Here is a 16,754-nt window from a genome sequence, read left to right on the forward strand (position 1 = left end):
TGTCCTCCATGCATTTGTTTGTAGGCATTGGCCCTAATTCACTCATGGCAAAGGAGATTCTGACACTCGGCTGTTAGAACAGCATATCAACTAGGAGATATCAATACAGTGGTACCTCGGGTTAAGTACTTAATTCGTTCCGGAGGTCTGTTCTTAACCTGAAACTGTTCTTAACCTGAAGCACCACTTTAGCTAATGGGGCCTCCCGCTGCCGCCGTGCCGCCAGAGCACAATTTCTGTTCTCATCCTAAAGAAAAGTTCTTAACCCAAGGTACTATTTCTGGGTTAGCGGAGTCTGTAACCTGAAGCGTATGTAACCTGAAGCGTACGTAACCCGAGATACCACTGTATCAGGGAGGTATAAAACAAAAGGTACCATAAAACCAAAAATACCATAAAAGCAATTCAAAACGTTACACAGATTTGGTGTCCTCCCCCGCCATGCGATTTCTGTTCTCATCCTGAAGAAAAGTTCTTAACCTGAGGTACTATTTCTGGGTTAGTGGAATCTGTAACCTGAAGCGTCTGTAACCTGAAGCGTCTGTAACCCAAGGTACCACTGTATAATTCTTGCGTTATAATTATGTGATTTGGGCAAGCTGTGACTCACCTCCATCTCCAGTACGGACAAAACACTAACCTACCATACAGGGATTGTTTTAAGGATTGGGACATCATATGCAAAGCGTGGGATTGGGACCAGGAGAATGCAAACCCAGGAGAATGGGGAGGACTTGTGACCTTTGAGGTGTTACTGGGCTCCCAACCCTCACCAGTCCCAACCAGCATAGCCAACGGCCCATGATGATGGGAGCTGGAGTACAACATCAGGGGGCAAAGGCCTGCTGTACACACTATAAAGCCCTATATAAAATATGGCGCCCACTACTGGTAACTTTCCTATCTCTTTGAGTTTGCAGTTAAAACGAAGTAAAACTAAGATAAGGAAAGAAAGAATTCTTGTGTGCACAGGTAAGTCTTTGGGGGTACCAGGACCCTGGGTTTTTCTTGAGATTTGGAGTAAAACGAAGACAATGAGAATCCCTAGGAAAACTGTTTTCAGCCCTCACTGGCCTCAGTTCTTGCAATGCAACCGCATTGATCCAAAACAACCCTGCACACCATGGCTTATTCAGGCACCCTGTGAGCCACAGCTCACATGTGGTTTCTTGCTCCTCCCCGCAGGTGACTGGGGCCTAAAGGTAAAGGTACCCCTGCCTGTATGGGCCAGTCTTGCCAGACTCTAGGGTTGTGCGCTCATCTTACTTCAGAGGCCGGGAGCCAGCGCTGTCCGCAGACACTTCCGGGTCACGTGGCCAGCGTGACAAGCTGCATCTGGCGAGCCAGCACAGTTTCTGGGGCCTCTGTGGTTTAGTTTCTGGGGCCTAGTTTCATTCAAATTTCCTAGGAAACTGGCCCCCTGGGGAAGTATGAGAAAGTCAATAGCCTACCAGGGAAAGTGTACCTGAGTTGCATAACAGGCCGCATTCTCAACCGCTCTCCGCACCGCTGTGCGCTAACAAAAGCCAGTGAATGTGAAGTGGGTCAAAAAAGCGGCCCCACCCCCAGCCGCTGGATCAGCATAAGGTGTTTCAAAAGAGACACGGCATCATTTTAAGATGGCCAGAAAAACGTTCTCCTTTTGTGTCCAAAGCAAATTTTGCCCATGCGTGGCAGAACTTACAGGGCCTGGCTGGCCAACGACAGCACTTTGAATCTCTCCCATTTGCAAGCATTTTGCACAACTCATGCATTTTACCCCATTTCCAACCATCACCAGCATGTACTGAAGCCCTCCTCAAATAACCTATGGTAGATTACTGTTCTGCAAACTATTCCTGCATGTTTCACATGTGAAAAAACAAGACAACTATGAGCTACCTTGATTCCATCAGTACTCACAAGGTGATCAGATATCTAGATGGAGGGGGACTAGTCCCAGTGTGCATGGGGGAAGGGGGTACTGCAGACTCCCCCAGCTATTTTTAATTCACACACTAGGGCTGGGCAATATATCATCCAAAACCAGCTTGATGTCCATAGCGTAATAACGGTTTCATAACTTTTGATCTGGTCACGTATCGCGAATTGCGATGCTACATCGCGCTGTTTAGCTAGTGATATATCACGATGTTGAACGCCCAAGCCCTACTTTTCGCCTCTACATAGTTCCATCCTTATGTCAGACATTGTGATATACGGATATATCACAACGTTTAAAAAGGTAAAGGTAAAGGGACCCCTGACCATTAGGTCCAGTTGTGGCCGACTCTGGGGTTGCGGCGCTCATCTCGCTTTATTGGCCGAGGGAGCCGGCGTACAGCTTCTAGGTCATGTGCCCAGCATGACTAAGCCGCTTCTGGCGAACCAGAGCAGCGCACAGAAACACCGTTTACCTTCCTGCCAGAGTGGTACCTATTTATCTACTTGCATTTTGACACGCTTTCGAACTGCTAGGTTGGCAGGAGCAGGGACCGAGCAATGGGAGCTCACCCCGTTGCGGGGATTCGAACCGCCGACCTTCTGATCGGCAAGTCCTAGGCTCTGTGGTTTAACCCACAGCGCCACCCGCATCCCTATCACAACGTTTAGGTGGTGATATATCGTGATGTTGAAAACCAGCCCTACCGCTGGTGCACACAGAAACATTTTTCCTGTTGCACTCAGTGGTTTTTGCAGTCTTAGAACTCTGCGTTGTACAGTTGTGGCAAAGACCTCCCCCCCCACTCCCAAAAAAACACAGTCTCTCCAGGATTTTTAAAGGCTAGTGCAGATTCATCAGCTTGCAAGGCACCAGAGTTCACTCGGAAGTTCCTTCTCCAAACGAGCCGAATTTTAGAAAGGGCAAAGAGCGTACTTCCATCACAGCCGAGTAAGCAGCAAAAATTGGAAAGCGACAGATCTGCATATCCAGCCAAAGTCTTCACACACATGACCACCTAATATTCTATGCAAATCATACAGATCTCCAGAGGGAATGAAATAGCAACAGGTTTGAATAAAACTGCAAGCAACAGAGCAAGCCACGTATATTTACAAGTTTGTGAAATTAAGCAGGGAGCGAAGAAGAGACAAATTGCTTGCTGCCGGGGAAACCCAGCAACCAATCCTACCTGGATCATCAGACCTCTGTTTCTGCAAGCAGGGTGGGGTGGGAGCAGCCGGCATGCACACGTGAGGAGGGCAAAGCAGCCGAGAAAGGAATATAGGAAAGCAACGTGACAGGAGTGGAAGGCAGCGCTGGGCACTTGCATGTGATAATAACGCTAGCGTTCCTTTTGAACACCTAGCAGTGCGGGGAGGCTGCAGGAGGGAGAAGGGAAAGGAAGGGGGCACGTGGGGCTCATTGCACAGCCTCTCGAGGTGTTGAATAATGAAAACTGTCACTCGCCGAAAAGTACCAAAAGAGCCTTGAGTCAAGTGAATCACTTACAATGGGAGGACAAAAACACCATAGTATATGCCTCCCCCACTCTCCAATGCTAGCCTATGCAATTTTACTCATAAGTAAGACTTCTTCAATGTCCACAGGATGGGAATGCTGCCTTAAAGACACTTGGATGTCCCCTGAAGTCAGTTATCCTTACGCACACTACTTAAAAGAATTATTTGAATTAGCTTTTAAATCTTCCCAAATAAATCAGTGGAGGCATTCTCTCTCTCTCTCTGGAAGGACAGATCGTGAAGCTGAGGCTCCAATACTTTGGCCACCTCATGAGAAGCGAAGACTCCCTGGAAAAGACCCTGATGTTGGGAAAGATGGAGGGCACAAGGAGAAGGGGACGACAGAGGAGGAGATGGTTGGATAGTGTTCTCGAAGCTACCAGCATGAGTTTGACCAAACTGCGGGAGGCAGTGGAAGACAGAAGTGCCTGGTGTGCTCTGGTCCAGGGGGTCACGAAGAGTCGGACACGACTAAACAACAACAACCAAGTAGTACAAAGTAGGGGAGATTAGGACTGCAGACTCCTCAATGAAGTTTACTGGCTGTCCTTGGGCCAGTCATAGTCTCACAGTGCAACCTACCTCACAGGATTGATGTGAATGTAAAACTGAGGGAGGGGAGGGAAGAGAAGAATAATGTAAATTTAACTCTATACTTGTGTCAGTGTTGGTCAGCATCAGTAGCACAGCTGTAGCCGGTTACAATGTAATGGAAACAGAACAGGTTTATATGGCTAAAGAGATGGAAAAAGATGAGGACGAACAGTTATTCCTAGTTTAATAAAACAACCAAATATTGCACAATTTTGCAAGTACTGAACTCTCAGAATTTAAAGGAGCAAAAACGAAAAGTTAATGCTCTGCCCAGGCAAGAAGAGATGGCAAAATTTGTTTATATCCACCACCCCCCCCACTTTTTAACTCCAAGGTCCTCACAGCAGCTTGCAATAAAAAAAAATACAAAACATGTAAAATTATAAGTAGTGCTGCTGCTCATCTATACTAGTAGGCATTCCTACTGCTCCTGCACCTTCAATCCATTCAGGGTGCTGTGAACAACAGAATGGTAAAGGTGTTGTGGGCACCTAGCAATGCAGGCTGCATTTCCCCAAAGATACAAATACTTTGCTTTTGAGTGCTGGGAAAAACCAGTCACCCTTCAGCAGAAGCAATACCTAGAGAAATGACAAATGAGGAGTTGGAGACACGTTTGAAATAAATGATGGAGGGTGGGACACACACACACACACGTTGAAATGCATTTATTACTTCCAATGATCAACCCCAGAGATACACTAAACTGGTTAGCAACGACCATGTAATGTCCTCTTTATCTTCCATCACATTCCTTGCCAGGGCAATCACAGAACGCACCGGAACAAGCAGCCACCTCAAGGGCGAAACAAAACAACGCCGAGAAGTTTTGCAAGGACGGCAGAAAAGGTGCTTTCCTTACCTGGATTTAACGCGGGGTCGTTAATCTGGAGCAGATGGAATATAGGAAATCTTTGCAAGATCTGGGAGGTCCTGATTATTACTGCTATTTAAAAAGAGAAGTCTCCCCCGTGTTGTTACGATCTCCAAGAAAAACCGAAAACAGAGCGCGGGGAGGGTGTGTGGAGAGATCCGGCGTCTCCAGCGTTTTCAAGATGCTCGCAAAGCCGTGCAGCCGCCAATGACAGCCTCCGCGCAAGCGGAAGTTGTTCGACGCGGGAAGAGGCCTTCGGTGCTGTGCCAGGGAGACGCGTGCGCGAGTCCTGCCTTCCTGCGAAATTAAAAACCTCCCGAGCACCTATAGGAAGGGCGAAGGCGGGAAAAGGGCAGGAGCAGCTGCCGCAAGGCTTGCAAGAGGGAAGCAAGGTTTGCAAGAGGCAAGGCTCTGCAAAACGCGCGCGCCCTCGCTTTGCAAATCCCAGGAGCTACGGCACCCAGCTAGCTGTTGAAATCCCACCGGGGGGAATCGGTGGGCTTTAAGCGGCCGCGGGGTTATTGGCAGCTAGCGCGAATGCCTGGCGAGAAGTATGCTCCTCTCTCTCACAAATCTCCATCCTCAGAATATAACATCTCCAAGCGCAACCCTCCCGTTACGTCTCCGGGACCGCGCAATGCTTGCTTATGTTGGGGGGGGGGCGGAGAAACGCCCCCATTCCTTGGGTGACCAAAACCAACAAATCACTGCCAGGGGTGGAAAGTGTGCTCAAAATAAAAAAATTCCGGCTGCAGCGTGCTTTTCGCAACTAATAAAACAGCTCATCACGCAAAGGAGAACCAATGCTGTCTCATCATGCTGTTTTCGCGTGAAAGCTTTGGAGAAGAACACGCATTCGGCCTTTATTGGCATAATTTAGGCAATCAAATCATAAAAGGGGGGGGACACATAACATAGAAGTATGAGTGACAAGCCTTTGTACGGCGCGCAGATCTTGGTGTGTCAAAACATCCGCGCCCCTTTCTTGCTGCAGCCGGAAATACATTCTTTACAAACTTTGATTGGTTTTGAGGTCGCCCAGTTAAAGCTATGGTTTTCCCAGTAGTGATGTATGGAAGTGAGAGGTGGACCATAAAGAAGGCTGATCGCCGAAGAATTGATGCTTTTGAATTATGGTGCTGGAGGAGACGCTTGAGAGTCCCATGGACTGCAAGAAGATCAAACCGATCCATTCTGAAGGAAATCAGCCCTGAGTGCACACGAAGGACAGATCCTGAAGCTGAGGCTCCAATACTTTGGCCACCTCATGAGAAGAGACGACTCCCTGGAAAAGACCCTGATGTTGGGAAAGATGGAGGGCACAAGGAGAAGGGGACGACAGAGGACGAGATGGTTGGACAGTGTTCTCGAAGCTACCAGCATGAGTTTGACCAAACTGCGGGAGGCAGTGGAAGACAGAAGTGCCTGGCGTGCTCTGGTCCATGGGGTCACGAAGAGTCGGACACGACTAAACAACAACAGGAATAGGGGCTCTTGCCCCCAATACAGTTGATGACGCAGAGTGGGCTGTTAAAGCCGCGGTCCCCCCACCTCCCCAAAAAACCTCACCACTGCCAAGGCCAACAAGGTTGACTAACGGCATCTGAGTGCTCTTAATGCCCCCATCCGGACCCTCCGCCCAAACCCAAGCTCCTTCTCCAGGTTGCCAGCAGAAACACCTCAGACTTAGTCTCCCCCCCCCAATCCATACTACAGTGGTACCTCAGGTTAAGTACTTAATTCGTTCAGGTCCGTTCTTAACCTGAAACTGTTTTTAACCTGAAGCACCACTTTAGCTAATGGGGCCTCCTGCTGCCGCTGCGCTGCCGGAGCACAATTTCTGTTCTCATCCTGAAGCAAAGTTCTTAACCCGAGGTACTATTTCTGGGTTAGCCGAGTCTGTAACCTGAAGCGTATGTAACCCGAGGTACCACTGTATTTAGAAGCTTAGACATGCTTTGGGATTAGTTTATCTTCCCCCTTTAACTAAAATCTAAAGCATGTGTACGCAAACATGAATCTGCAGAAAAATTGGAGGACGGAAAATGACCAAATATATCTCAACAACCCAGTTGGGAACTAAGTTCTACCCAAGCCAGTGGGATTCATTTCAAAACAAGTTGTGACTTGTTCTGACAGAGCTACCCTTCCATCTTGGATAAGGCAAGGCCATATTGTAACACTGCCTGCCAACACCCCCCCCCATCCCATTACAGTGGTACCTCTGGTTAAGTACTTAATTCGTTCCGGAGGTCCGTTCTTAACCTGAAACTGTTCTTAACCTGAAGCACCACTTTAGCTAATGAGGCCTCCCGCTGCCGCTGCGCCGCCGGAACACGATTTCTGTTCTCATCCTGAAGCAAAGGTCTTAACCCGAGGTACTATTTCTGGGTTTGCGGAGTCTGTAACCTGAAGCGTATGTAGCCTGAAGCGTCTGTAACCCGAGGTACCACTGTACTTGTTCCCTAGCAAACGCCAACCGGGCTGCAGCCGGGTAGCGCCAGGCTGCGCGCATTCCCCAAGCGATGCGCCTTGCAAACCTGAACCGCGACCTCCCCAAACCGCCATATTTACCCGCCCCGCGCGAGCCGCTCCATCTGCACCGGCGTCGTTTCCCGCCCTAACTTTGCACCGGGAAGAGAAGCAGCAGCAGCAGCAGCAGCGCCTCCCCGTCCGCGCCGCCGACTTCCTCGCGCCTCCCGGATTCCAAATGGCGCGCGAATGCGCTCTCGCTCCTTTTAAAAGGGCCACCGGCGACAGGCCCGGCTTAGCCGGAGGAGGCGCAGGGCTCTGCCGCCTTTTGCTCAGAAGTAAGGCCCACTCAGTTCAACTCGGCCGCGCGAGCCTGGCATTGCCCTTTTAAGCGATCCCTCAGTCTCGCCCCCGCTTTCGACGGGGTGGAGCGAAAAGTTAATTTTGCAGCCCGTTGGGGAGGTGCGCGCAGAAAGGAAGGCATTGCGAGCAGCCATGGGCGTAACCAGTGCCGGATTTTAGCCATAGTTTAGGGCCCCACTCTCTTGGGGCCCCACCCAAAAAATTAAAGGGAAAAAAACACTGGATGTACTTTGATAAAATACATATTTTCTTATGGGTTTATATACCTATTAGGTCCATAAATTACCCTATAGCATATATCATAGCTGTCAACGTTTCCCTTTTTTTAAGGGAAATTCCCTTATCCCAAATAACATTCCTTGCAAGAAAAGGGGACGTTGACAGCTATGCAATATATTCAACACCAAAAAAACAACAACAAATGAGAATTTGTTGTTGACAAAGGACAGCTGGACATTTAAAGAGCTCCATTACCTTTAGTAGCTTAGGGCCTCATCAAATCTAAATCCAGCCCTGGGTGTAGCCAGGATTTTGGGGGCTGCGGGCTGGGCAGGACACTCACCTGTCAGCATAATCTGTGTCTGGCTCTGTCTAGCAGATTCGGAATGAAATGTCTCAACAACAGTGGTTTTAAATTGCTTTCTTTTGACCCCAGGCGTTCAGGAAAAAATCTGTCAAAATCTTAAGTCATTTGAAAACTAGGAAGTTAAAAAAAAAAACAATCAGAGAGATACCTTTTATGCTGTGAATAAGTATATTTTGCAAAGAGCATGCCTTTTTTCATCAAAAAATCTCTCCCCCTAAAATTACATCCCGGCCTAACCCATCGCAGCAGGAACACCTGGTAGAAAGCTTTCAGGCCCATTCACAAAGGCAGATGGATGTACTCATGTCCCTTGATAACAATACAGTGGTACTTCGGGTTACATACGCTTCAGGTTACAGACTCCGCTAACCCAGAAATAGTACCTCGGGTTAAGAACTTTGCTTCAGGATGAGAACAGAAATCGTGCTCCGGTGGCGCGGTGGCAGCGGGAGGCCCCATTAGCTAAAGTGGTGCTTCAGGTTAAGAACAGTTTCAGGTTAAGAACAGACCTCCGGAACGAATTAAGTACTTAACCCGAGGTTCCACTGTATCCGGACACCTGGAAGGCGGTGGACTCTGCTTCCTTGAAGGCTTTTAAGCAGAGATTGGATGGCCACCTGTCAAGGATGCTTTAGCTGAGAGTCCTGCATTGAAGAGGGTTGGACTCGATGACCCTATAATGATGCATTTCCACTTTTTTGGAGATGGATAAACGACCAGCCAATCTTAAAACACTCTGAACTCCTTGGGCATTGTCGGCCAATTGGTGCCAAAGAAGGACAGAACTTTTTTTATGTACGCCACAACAGCAGCAAGAATACTTACTGCAAAGCATTGGAAGACACAAGATCTACCCACTTTGGAAGAATGGCAGATGAAGGTGATGGACTATATGGGATTGGCAGAAATGACTGGCAGAATCCGAGACCAGGGAGAAGAGTCGGTGGAAGAAGATTGGAAGAAATTTAAAGACTATCTACAGAAATATTGTAAAATCAATGAATGTTAGAATGATGTTGGATTGAAGTTAAGTGGTTTCCAGCTGTAATGCTTTAAGAGAATATGAAAAAAAAGGATTATAAATAGGTAATAATATAATGGTAAGGATTTGCTGAACTAACAATTTGTAGTGGAATACAAAAAAGGGAGGTATGAGGAGGTCCGGGAAACAAGTTAAAGGAAAATAAGCAATTGAAAATCTATGTGTTCTTAAATTTTCTTTATTTTGTATTTTTGTTATTTATCTGTTTTTTCTTCTTTTTTATTTTATTGTAATATTTTAAAAAAATCTTAATAAATATGTTATGAAAAAAAAATGAACTCCTTGAAGAAAGGCGGATTTAAGTGTAACCTGCTTTTTAAAATAGATTTCGATGTGTGGTTAAAAGTTTAAAACAACAGTAGTGAATAACGGTAGTCCGTCCAGGGTTGCAATCTAGATTCTTCTGGGTTTGGTAGAACTATTTGGCTGGAAGGAGAAAAATCAAGAAGTTTCTGAAGCCTCAATATGATGTCCTCAGGGAGGTTCACAATAGGTTTCTGTCTCCCTGTGAACTTCATAGCCCATAACTTGGGGGGCCTTTATTTTACAAAAGGGTTGTTCAGGTCTCTCTGGGTCTCTTTCTCTCTCTCTCTCTCTGGCATTTTAGCTTCCACATTCTGTTTGGATAGTTGTTGCTATTCAGCCCTATGCCATCCACACATCAGTGGGCAGAGCCTGACAGACTGTTTCTGTCCTCTATTTTTACTTCCCTTCCCTCATTCCCTCTTTTCCCACCCTCCACTGCCCTCATCTGTTCCAGGTATGTGCACCCATATTTCTGTACCTCTTTGTGTGCACCTATATATATATATATATATATATATGCACCAGTAGTACACAAAACAGATATTATCAGCCCTTAGTTATCATGTTTCACAATAGACAAAATGGTGTCATGTTGTCCCCGCCCCGCAAGGTGGTGTTAATGGTGATGGTACAATATCTGTTTGGTGTCTCTTTGGGGGGAAGGCAAAGGAAATAATACCGGGGTCTTGCATAAGACAGATATTTAGCTGGTGCTGTGGGTTAAACCGCAGAGCCTAGGACTTGCCAATCAAAAGGTCGGCGGTTCGAATCCCCGCAATGGGGTGAGCTCCCATTGCTCGTCCCTGCTCCTGCCAACCTAGCAGTTCAAAAGGACGTCAGAGTGCAAGTAGATAAATAGGTACCGCTTTGGCGTGAAGGGAAACGGCATTTCTGTGCACTGCTCTGGTTCGCCAGAAGCGGCTTAGTCATGCTGGCCACATGACCCGGAAGCTGTACGCCGGCTCCCTCGGCCAATAAAGCAAAATGAGCACTGCAACCCCAGAGTCGGTCACAACTGGACCTAATGGTCAGGGGTCCCTTTACCTTTACCTTTTATCTGCTATAGGATGTCCCTATTTTCATCGGAGAAATGTTGGAGGGTATGCTATTTGTTTTAGTGGGTGGTGGCAATATCCATACCCTGTAGTGCCTTGTGATCCTTAACAACACAGCCACACATTCCTCTCCTCCCCCATCCTGCAACAATATAAACGCAGGAGGAATTAAATATTGAAATACTGATGAAGAGGTCTCGGGGAAGATATCTGTGTGTGTCTCTGTGTGTGTGTGTGTAAATATATATACATTTTAAGTTTCAATGTACAGTATGTACTGCAATTCCAGTTTCCCAGCTGATTCCCCACATGCACTGTGCAGAGATCTTGAGAAGAAGAAGAAATCATTTGGACCAGGCTGCTGAAATTCCCATGTGCCCTCTGCAGGTGGCAATTGATAGAAATATAGGTAAAGGTAAAGGGACCCTTGACCGTTAAGTCCAGTCGTGGCCAACTCTGGGGTTGCAGAGCTCATCTTGCTTTAATGGCCGAGGGAGCCGGCATTTGTCCACAGACAGTTTTTCTGGGTCATGTGGCCAGCATGACTAAGCCGCTTCTGGTGAACCAGAGCAGCGCATGGAAACGCCATTTACCTTTCCACTGGAACGGTACCTATTTATCTACTTGCACTTTGATGTGCTTTCAAACTGCTAGGTTGGCAGGAGCAGGGACCGAGCAACGGGAGCTCATCCCATCGCAGGGATTCGAACCATCAACCTTCTGATCGGCAAGCCCTAGGCTCTGTGATTTAGACCACAGCGCCACCCGCGTCCCTTAGAAATATAGGTATGTTTGTATCATTTGGGCTGCCAGAAACAAAATGGCAAGGATTTGCTCAGGTGAGAATAGAAGAAGCGGTCCGGCAACAGAGGCCACCCACTGAAACCTCACCATTCTTGTGGGAAACAGGCCTCCAAAAAAGAAGTGCAAATAAGCCTTCACACCTGTAATAAATGTGGATGTACAGAGGATTATTTTTTGACTTAAGTGAGTTTCCTGCAGAATGGGAAATTCAGAATTAAACGCAGAAAAAGAACAGGCTGGCATTTTTCTTCTGATAATGTTGGGTGGGTGGTGGGAAAACTTTGGCGCACGAGCAGCACTAATTTCACAATAAGTTCCTGTCTGGAAGTGCTCTCAGTTGTCTATACCTCGGGTTAAGTACTTAATTCGTTCCGGAGGTCCATTCTTAACCTCAAACTGTTCTTAACCTGAAGCACCACTTTAGCTAATGGGGCCTCCCACTGCCGCCACGTCGCTGCTGCGCGATTTCTGTTCTCAACCTGAAGCAAAGTTCTTAAGCTGAGGTAATATTTCTGGGTTTGCGGAGTCTGTAACCTGAACCGTCTGTAACCTGAAGCGTATGTAACCCGAGGTACCACTGTATTGGGGTGGATGGAAGCTGCCTGTGTGGGCATCTACATGGGTCAGAAAGATGTGGGACTCTAGAAAAGAGCCTGGCAACAGGCCCAACTGGGCAACACAAGCCTATGCACTCCTATTTGGAAATAAACCCATTTGAACTCAGTGGAAATTCTTAAATAAATGTGCATACTTGGAATGTGCTGACACCACAGCGTTCTCTCCAAAAGTGCCGCTGATACCGAAATGTGCATTTAAAAAAAAAAATTAGTTGTGGCTGTTTCCGAGGCAGTGCTCAAGTGCTGAAAGTTTAGTCAACCTGTGATCAAATAACCAGGTAAGAAATGGGGAACACCGGCCTTTATTCATTACATTTTCATGATAAAACTGGGAAATGAACTAAAGGAAAACAGTTGCAGGAAGTAGGAGACATTTGCTACATGGGCATAATGGGTACTTGTGCTTCGATCAAACTTGTCTTGGGGTGTATTCGTACACCACAAGGAGAAAACTGGCTTTTTCCAGGGGGGTCCTAGGAAATGAAATTTTGAGACTACAGACAATTCTGATTTGAAGACTTGAGAAACCACCTCAAAGACCTGCAACCATTTTGAGGACAGGGGGAATAATAATAATAATAATAATAATAATAATAATAATAATAATAATGATCTACAACCACTGTGGAAGTGTGAGGATGTGGATAGCTTAACCGGTTTGAGGTAAATACATGCTATAATTCTCTCAGATCTTATGTTTCAGGTGGAAAAGTCAAGCTTTGGGGAAACGATGTGCGTTGCACACAAAAAGAGAAAAAGAAAACTAAGCAAGGCGTGTGCTCACAGCCACACGACTAAAATGTGAAGGGCTGTAGCTCATCTTGCAAGCGGAAGATCCCAGGTCCAATTCACAGCATCCCTGCCCAAAACCCTGCAGTGTAGACAATACTGACCTGGGTGCACCAAAGGTCTGAGGCAGCTTCCTATGTGAATTCACCGGTAGTGTCTATGTGGGGAGACTGTGGAGGGAATTCTCCATGGTGCACAGCATGTGTGTGTTTTGCCCCGATTTTGTTACCTCTTCTCAAATATGGCATGTTGCTATCGCCAATCTCATCTGCGTTGTATGGCTGTTTAAAATGGGACGATCAGCGATTTTGCAGCTCTTCTAAGGGACACCCTATGTCTGGCAAGAGGCAGGCCTCCAGATGTTGAGAATTTGGATTTATTAAATGTGTACTGTAGTGGAGACGGGATTTTGCAATGCCAGTAAGCAAAGATCTGGGTTAGTAACGTTGCAAGTCCTATTAAAAATGTGAGGAGAGCAATAAAGCACATTTCCTTTAGTTATGCTTCCTTCCCCTCCTTCATTTAGGAATAATGCAGCCCAGGAAAGCTCCAGTTACAATAGAGACCACTGGAAATGCTAAGAAGAATTTCTGTTTGGATGCAAGAGTATGGAAGTCCTTAAATTTTGTTAGCTGCTTCTTAACCAATTGCGAGGTGTTTCTACCCAACAAACATTTTCCAGGTTTGGTTGCTCGGTCTCAGGGTTTGACCGAAAGTTCCAGGCATTTCCTGGGTGCGTAAAGCAAATTGACTTGCATGCATGTTTAAATTTAAAGCAATTTCCTAATCACATCCTGTAATTGGCAACATTTGCACAATCCAGATTGGAATGTAAAATTCACCTCTGGCTAAAAATATTGACTCTGCTTCTAACGCTGGAAATAGACTTCAGGAATCCTGACTGTTGTATACCAATGACAGATATCATGAAGAGCTCCGCTGGATCACGTCAAAGATCCATCTGGTATGAAGTGGTCAACCAGATTCCTCTGGGAAGCAGGACATGAAGGAGACACACTTTCACTGAAATCTGTTGATTACCGTACTTGTCGCCGTCAATAAACTTATCCTATGATAAAATGCCTTGGTATAACTCTTAGAAGGCAATCTATGTATGTTTACTTGGAAGTAAATTCATTTAGATTTAATGGAGCTTGCTCCCTAGTATGTGTATTTAGAATTTCAGCCTGAACCTCTTTATCTTAAGGTCTAATAGGTCAGTAGTATTTAATTTCTTGAGCAGATCAGAACTGGAGCAGCTGAAGGCCTGAATATATAAAACCCAGAGTTCATTTTCTGCAACATATCATGTATCGCAGAGCCTATATAATCCTTGTCGTGGAAAGTGTCCTTCTAACTACGTCAAGCTACCAGATTTCCCTGATGGAGAGCTATTACCAAAAATAAATTACAGCGTTTAATTAAATAATACAATTCCAACACAATAACCAAAGGAGTTCTTTATACCTGTGAAAGAGAAGGTTAATCTGTTCATTGGAAAAGGCGACATGCTACCATCCAGCATGGGAAAAAAGCGAGGAAGAACAAATAAATCATTGGTGTCTCACACACAGCAAATCTTCTGGATGGGCCAGTTTTTGGTTTCAGTAAAACCCAGCTAACGGGGTGTCATTCCATCGACTTCATTGAAGTGACTGAACTCACACCAACTGCTCGTCTGCTGATTTCGGAGGAGTGGTCGTTGATATCACCTGTTCTTTCTATCTATATCTATCTATCTATCATCTATCTATCTAATCTATCTATCTCAGTGCTATCATTTTCAGTTCCATTGGCTCCAGTCGTAACCCCTTTGGCTGCTGTGAAGTGAGTCCAGATTCAAACCACTTGTTGACCCACATGAAGTAAATCTATTGCAGAGGAGAGATTCTAGAGTCATGTGATTTCATCCTGTTCATGTTGCTTTATATGATGGTGGATATAATCCCACAGACCTCAACGTAGTGGCTCCAGATTGAGTCCATTGATGAGGCTTTGAAATCACATCAGTTTTTACTATATACGTTGCAGCAGAGAGACTCCAAAAACCAATTCACACCAATATATCTGAAAAATAAGATCCACCGCTAAGACATGCCAACACTGCAGAAAACAAGCATTTGCTTTCAGGTGGAAACATCTGCAATCTCACTTCATCCGAGTTTCCTCTCTTATGAAACCATCAGTCACCTGCTCTCACTCCAACAGGTCTTTCCCATCTCTGCGCAGGACTCTTACAGTACAGTTCCTTTGGGAAATGTCTAGACAGGTCAGTCTGCACTTGAAAATGATCTACTCCCTGGTGGTAAATAAAGAGCATAAAAGAATTGCTATGCTGGGTAAGACAAACGGTTCATCTAGCTCCGTAAGAACATGACTTACGCTGTTTCAGACCAAGGGCCCAATTGGTCTATCATCCTTTTCCCCACATGCATTTGTCAGAAGCGTCTCAGAAGCCCACAAGCTAGAAATGAAGGCAGCAATGACCCCCTCCCTTAAAATAAATAAATAAAGACGCCCAGAGAACAACAACTGACATTCAGATAAACTACCTCTCTGAACAGGGAAGTTCCATTTAATTAGAATAGTTAATACCCATTGAGAGACCTACTCTCTGTGCCTGTTGACTCAATTTCTTCTAAAACCACCAAGCCAGTGACCATCCAATTCCACAACTGACCATATTGTGTGAATAAGTTCCTTCATTTTGTCCACCCTGAATTTACTCCCAATCAACTGAGATACTATTAGGAGGAATATTTTCCCCCTCGTCCCCTTTCTTTACACAATTCGTGAGTTTATAAGCCTCTGTCATGTCTTCCCCATCCCCATGGCTTTTTTTGCTGAACTAAAAAGCTACAAATGATTAAGGAAGAGGCGTCAACCTTTTGACAATTCTTGTTGTCCCCCCCCTTTTTTTTTACTTTTTCCTGTTCTGTTCTTTCCTTTTTGAGATGGTACGCCAAAACTGTACACAGCGTTCTAAATGCACTACACTATTGGTTTTATATCATTGGCATTCCGAGACCAGCAGTTTTATTTTAAATTTATGTCCTGATTTGTTTTTCCTCCAACTATTGCTGCACATTTAGTGCTTATCCACACTTCCCTAAAAGCTTTGTGTCCGAATGCCCCTCCTTCTTCATCCTGAGCTTTCCCTACGAAAACCTGCTCTTTAAACCTGAATCAGAGCAAACATCAATTCAGCTTTAAAGAGCAGGTTTTCACAGGCTCTGGAACAACAACAACAAAAGGTCACATGGACACAGAGCTTTAAATCGTGGAAAGAGCGAAGGAAAGCAAAGTGTATATAAGCCATTAGTGAAACTTTAATTGAGCTGTCCATCACAACCCCAAGGTCTTTATTTGTAAAGTAAAAGACATCCCATCAGTGTATATGTCAAGTTGGGATATTTTGGTCCCAGTGTGCATTGCTTTACTTACCTTAAATCTCATTTGCACTATGGTGCCCACTCACCCAGTTTGGAGAAATTGTGCTGGATCATTACTGCTACTGTACTAGTAATTTAATGCAGTCTATAAATGGCTTATCCTGACTCTGAATGGTTTATGTTCTATAGCACCGGTCCTTGAGGGATTCTATGGGTTACTTCCCTCCATTGTGGGGGGAAATCAATATATCCTTACCTTCTAATCCTCTAGTCCTCTTATACCAGCCTTTGCCAACCTTGTGCCATCCAGATGTTGCTAGCTAAGGCTGATGGGAGTTAGTCCAATAACATCCTATGCCCTTGTAAAATGTGGCTCTTTTTGAGGGGGTGTTATTGGGTTGTTTTATTTTGATTAT

General features: G+C 45.6%; 1 protein-coding gene across 4 annotated transcripts in view; it reads right to left on the reverse strand.

Annotated features, from left to right (window-relative positions):
- The window catches only part of TIMELESS (timeless circadian regulator), a 59,814-nt gene extending 52,069 nt beyond the window's left edge, over positions 1–7,745 (reverse strand). For 2 of the 4 annotated variants that reach the window (XM_083599182.1, XM_083599180.1), the window contains exon 1: positions 7,487–7,745. The gene's annotated coding sequence lies outside the window, so the exon portion shown is untranslated. Of the gene's footprint in view, positions 1–4,900; positions 5,191–7,486 lie in introns of those variants that run through there. The other 2 variants (XM_083599183.1, XM_083599181.1) reach the window with 1 other exon arrangement.
- Between the last annotated feature and the right edge of the window lie 9,009 nt (positions 7,746–16,754).

The sequence above is a fragment of the Podarcis filfolensis genome (assembly GCF_964270895.1).
Source record: "Podarcis filfolensis genome assembly, chromosome: 2".
NCBI lineage: Eukaryota > Metazoa > Chordata > Lepidosauria > Squamata > Lacertidae > Podarcis > Podarcis filfolensis.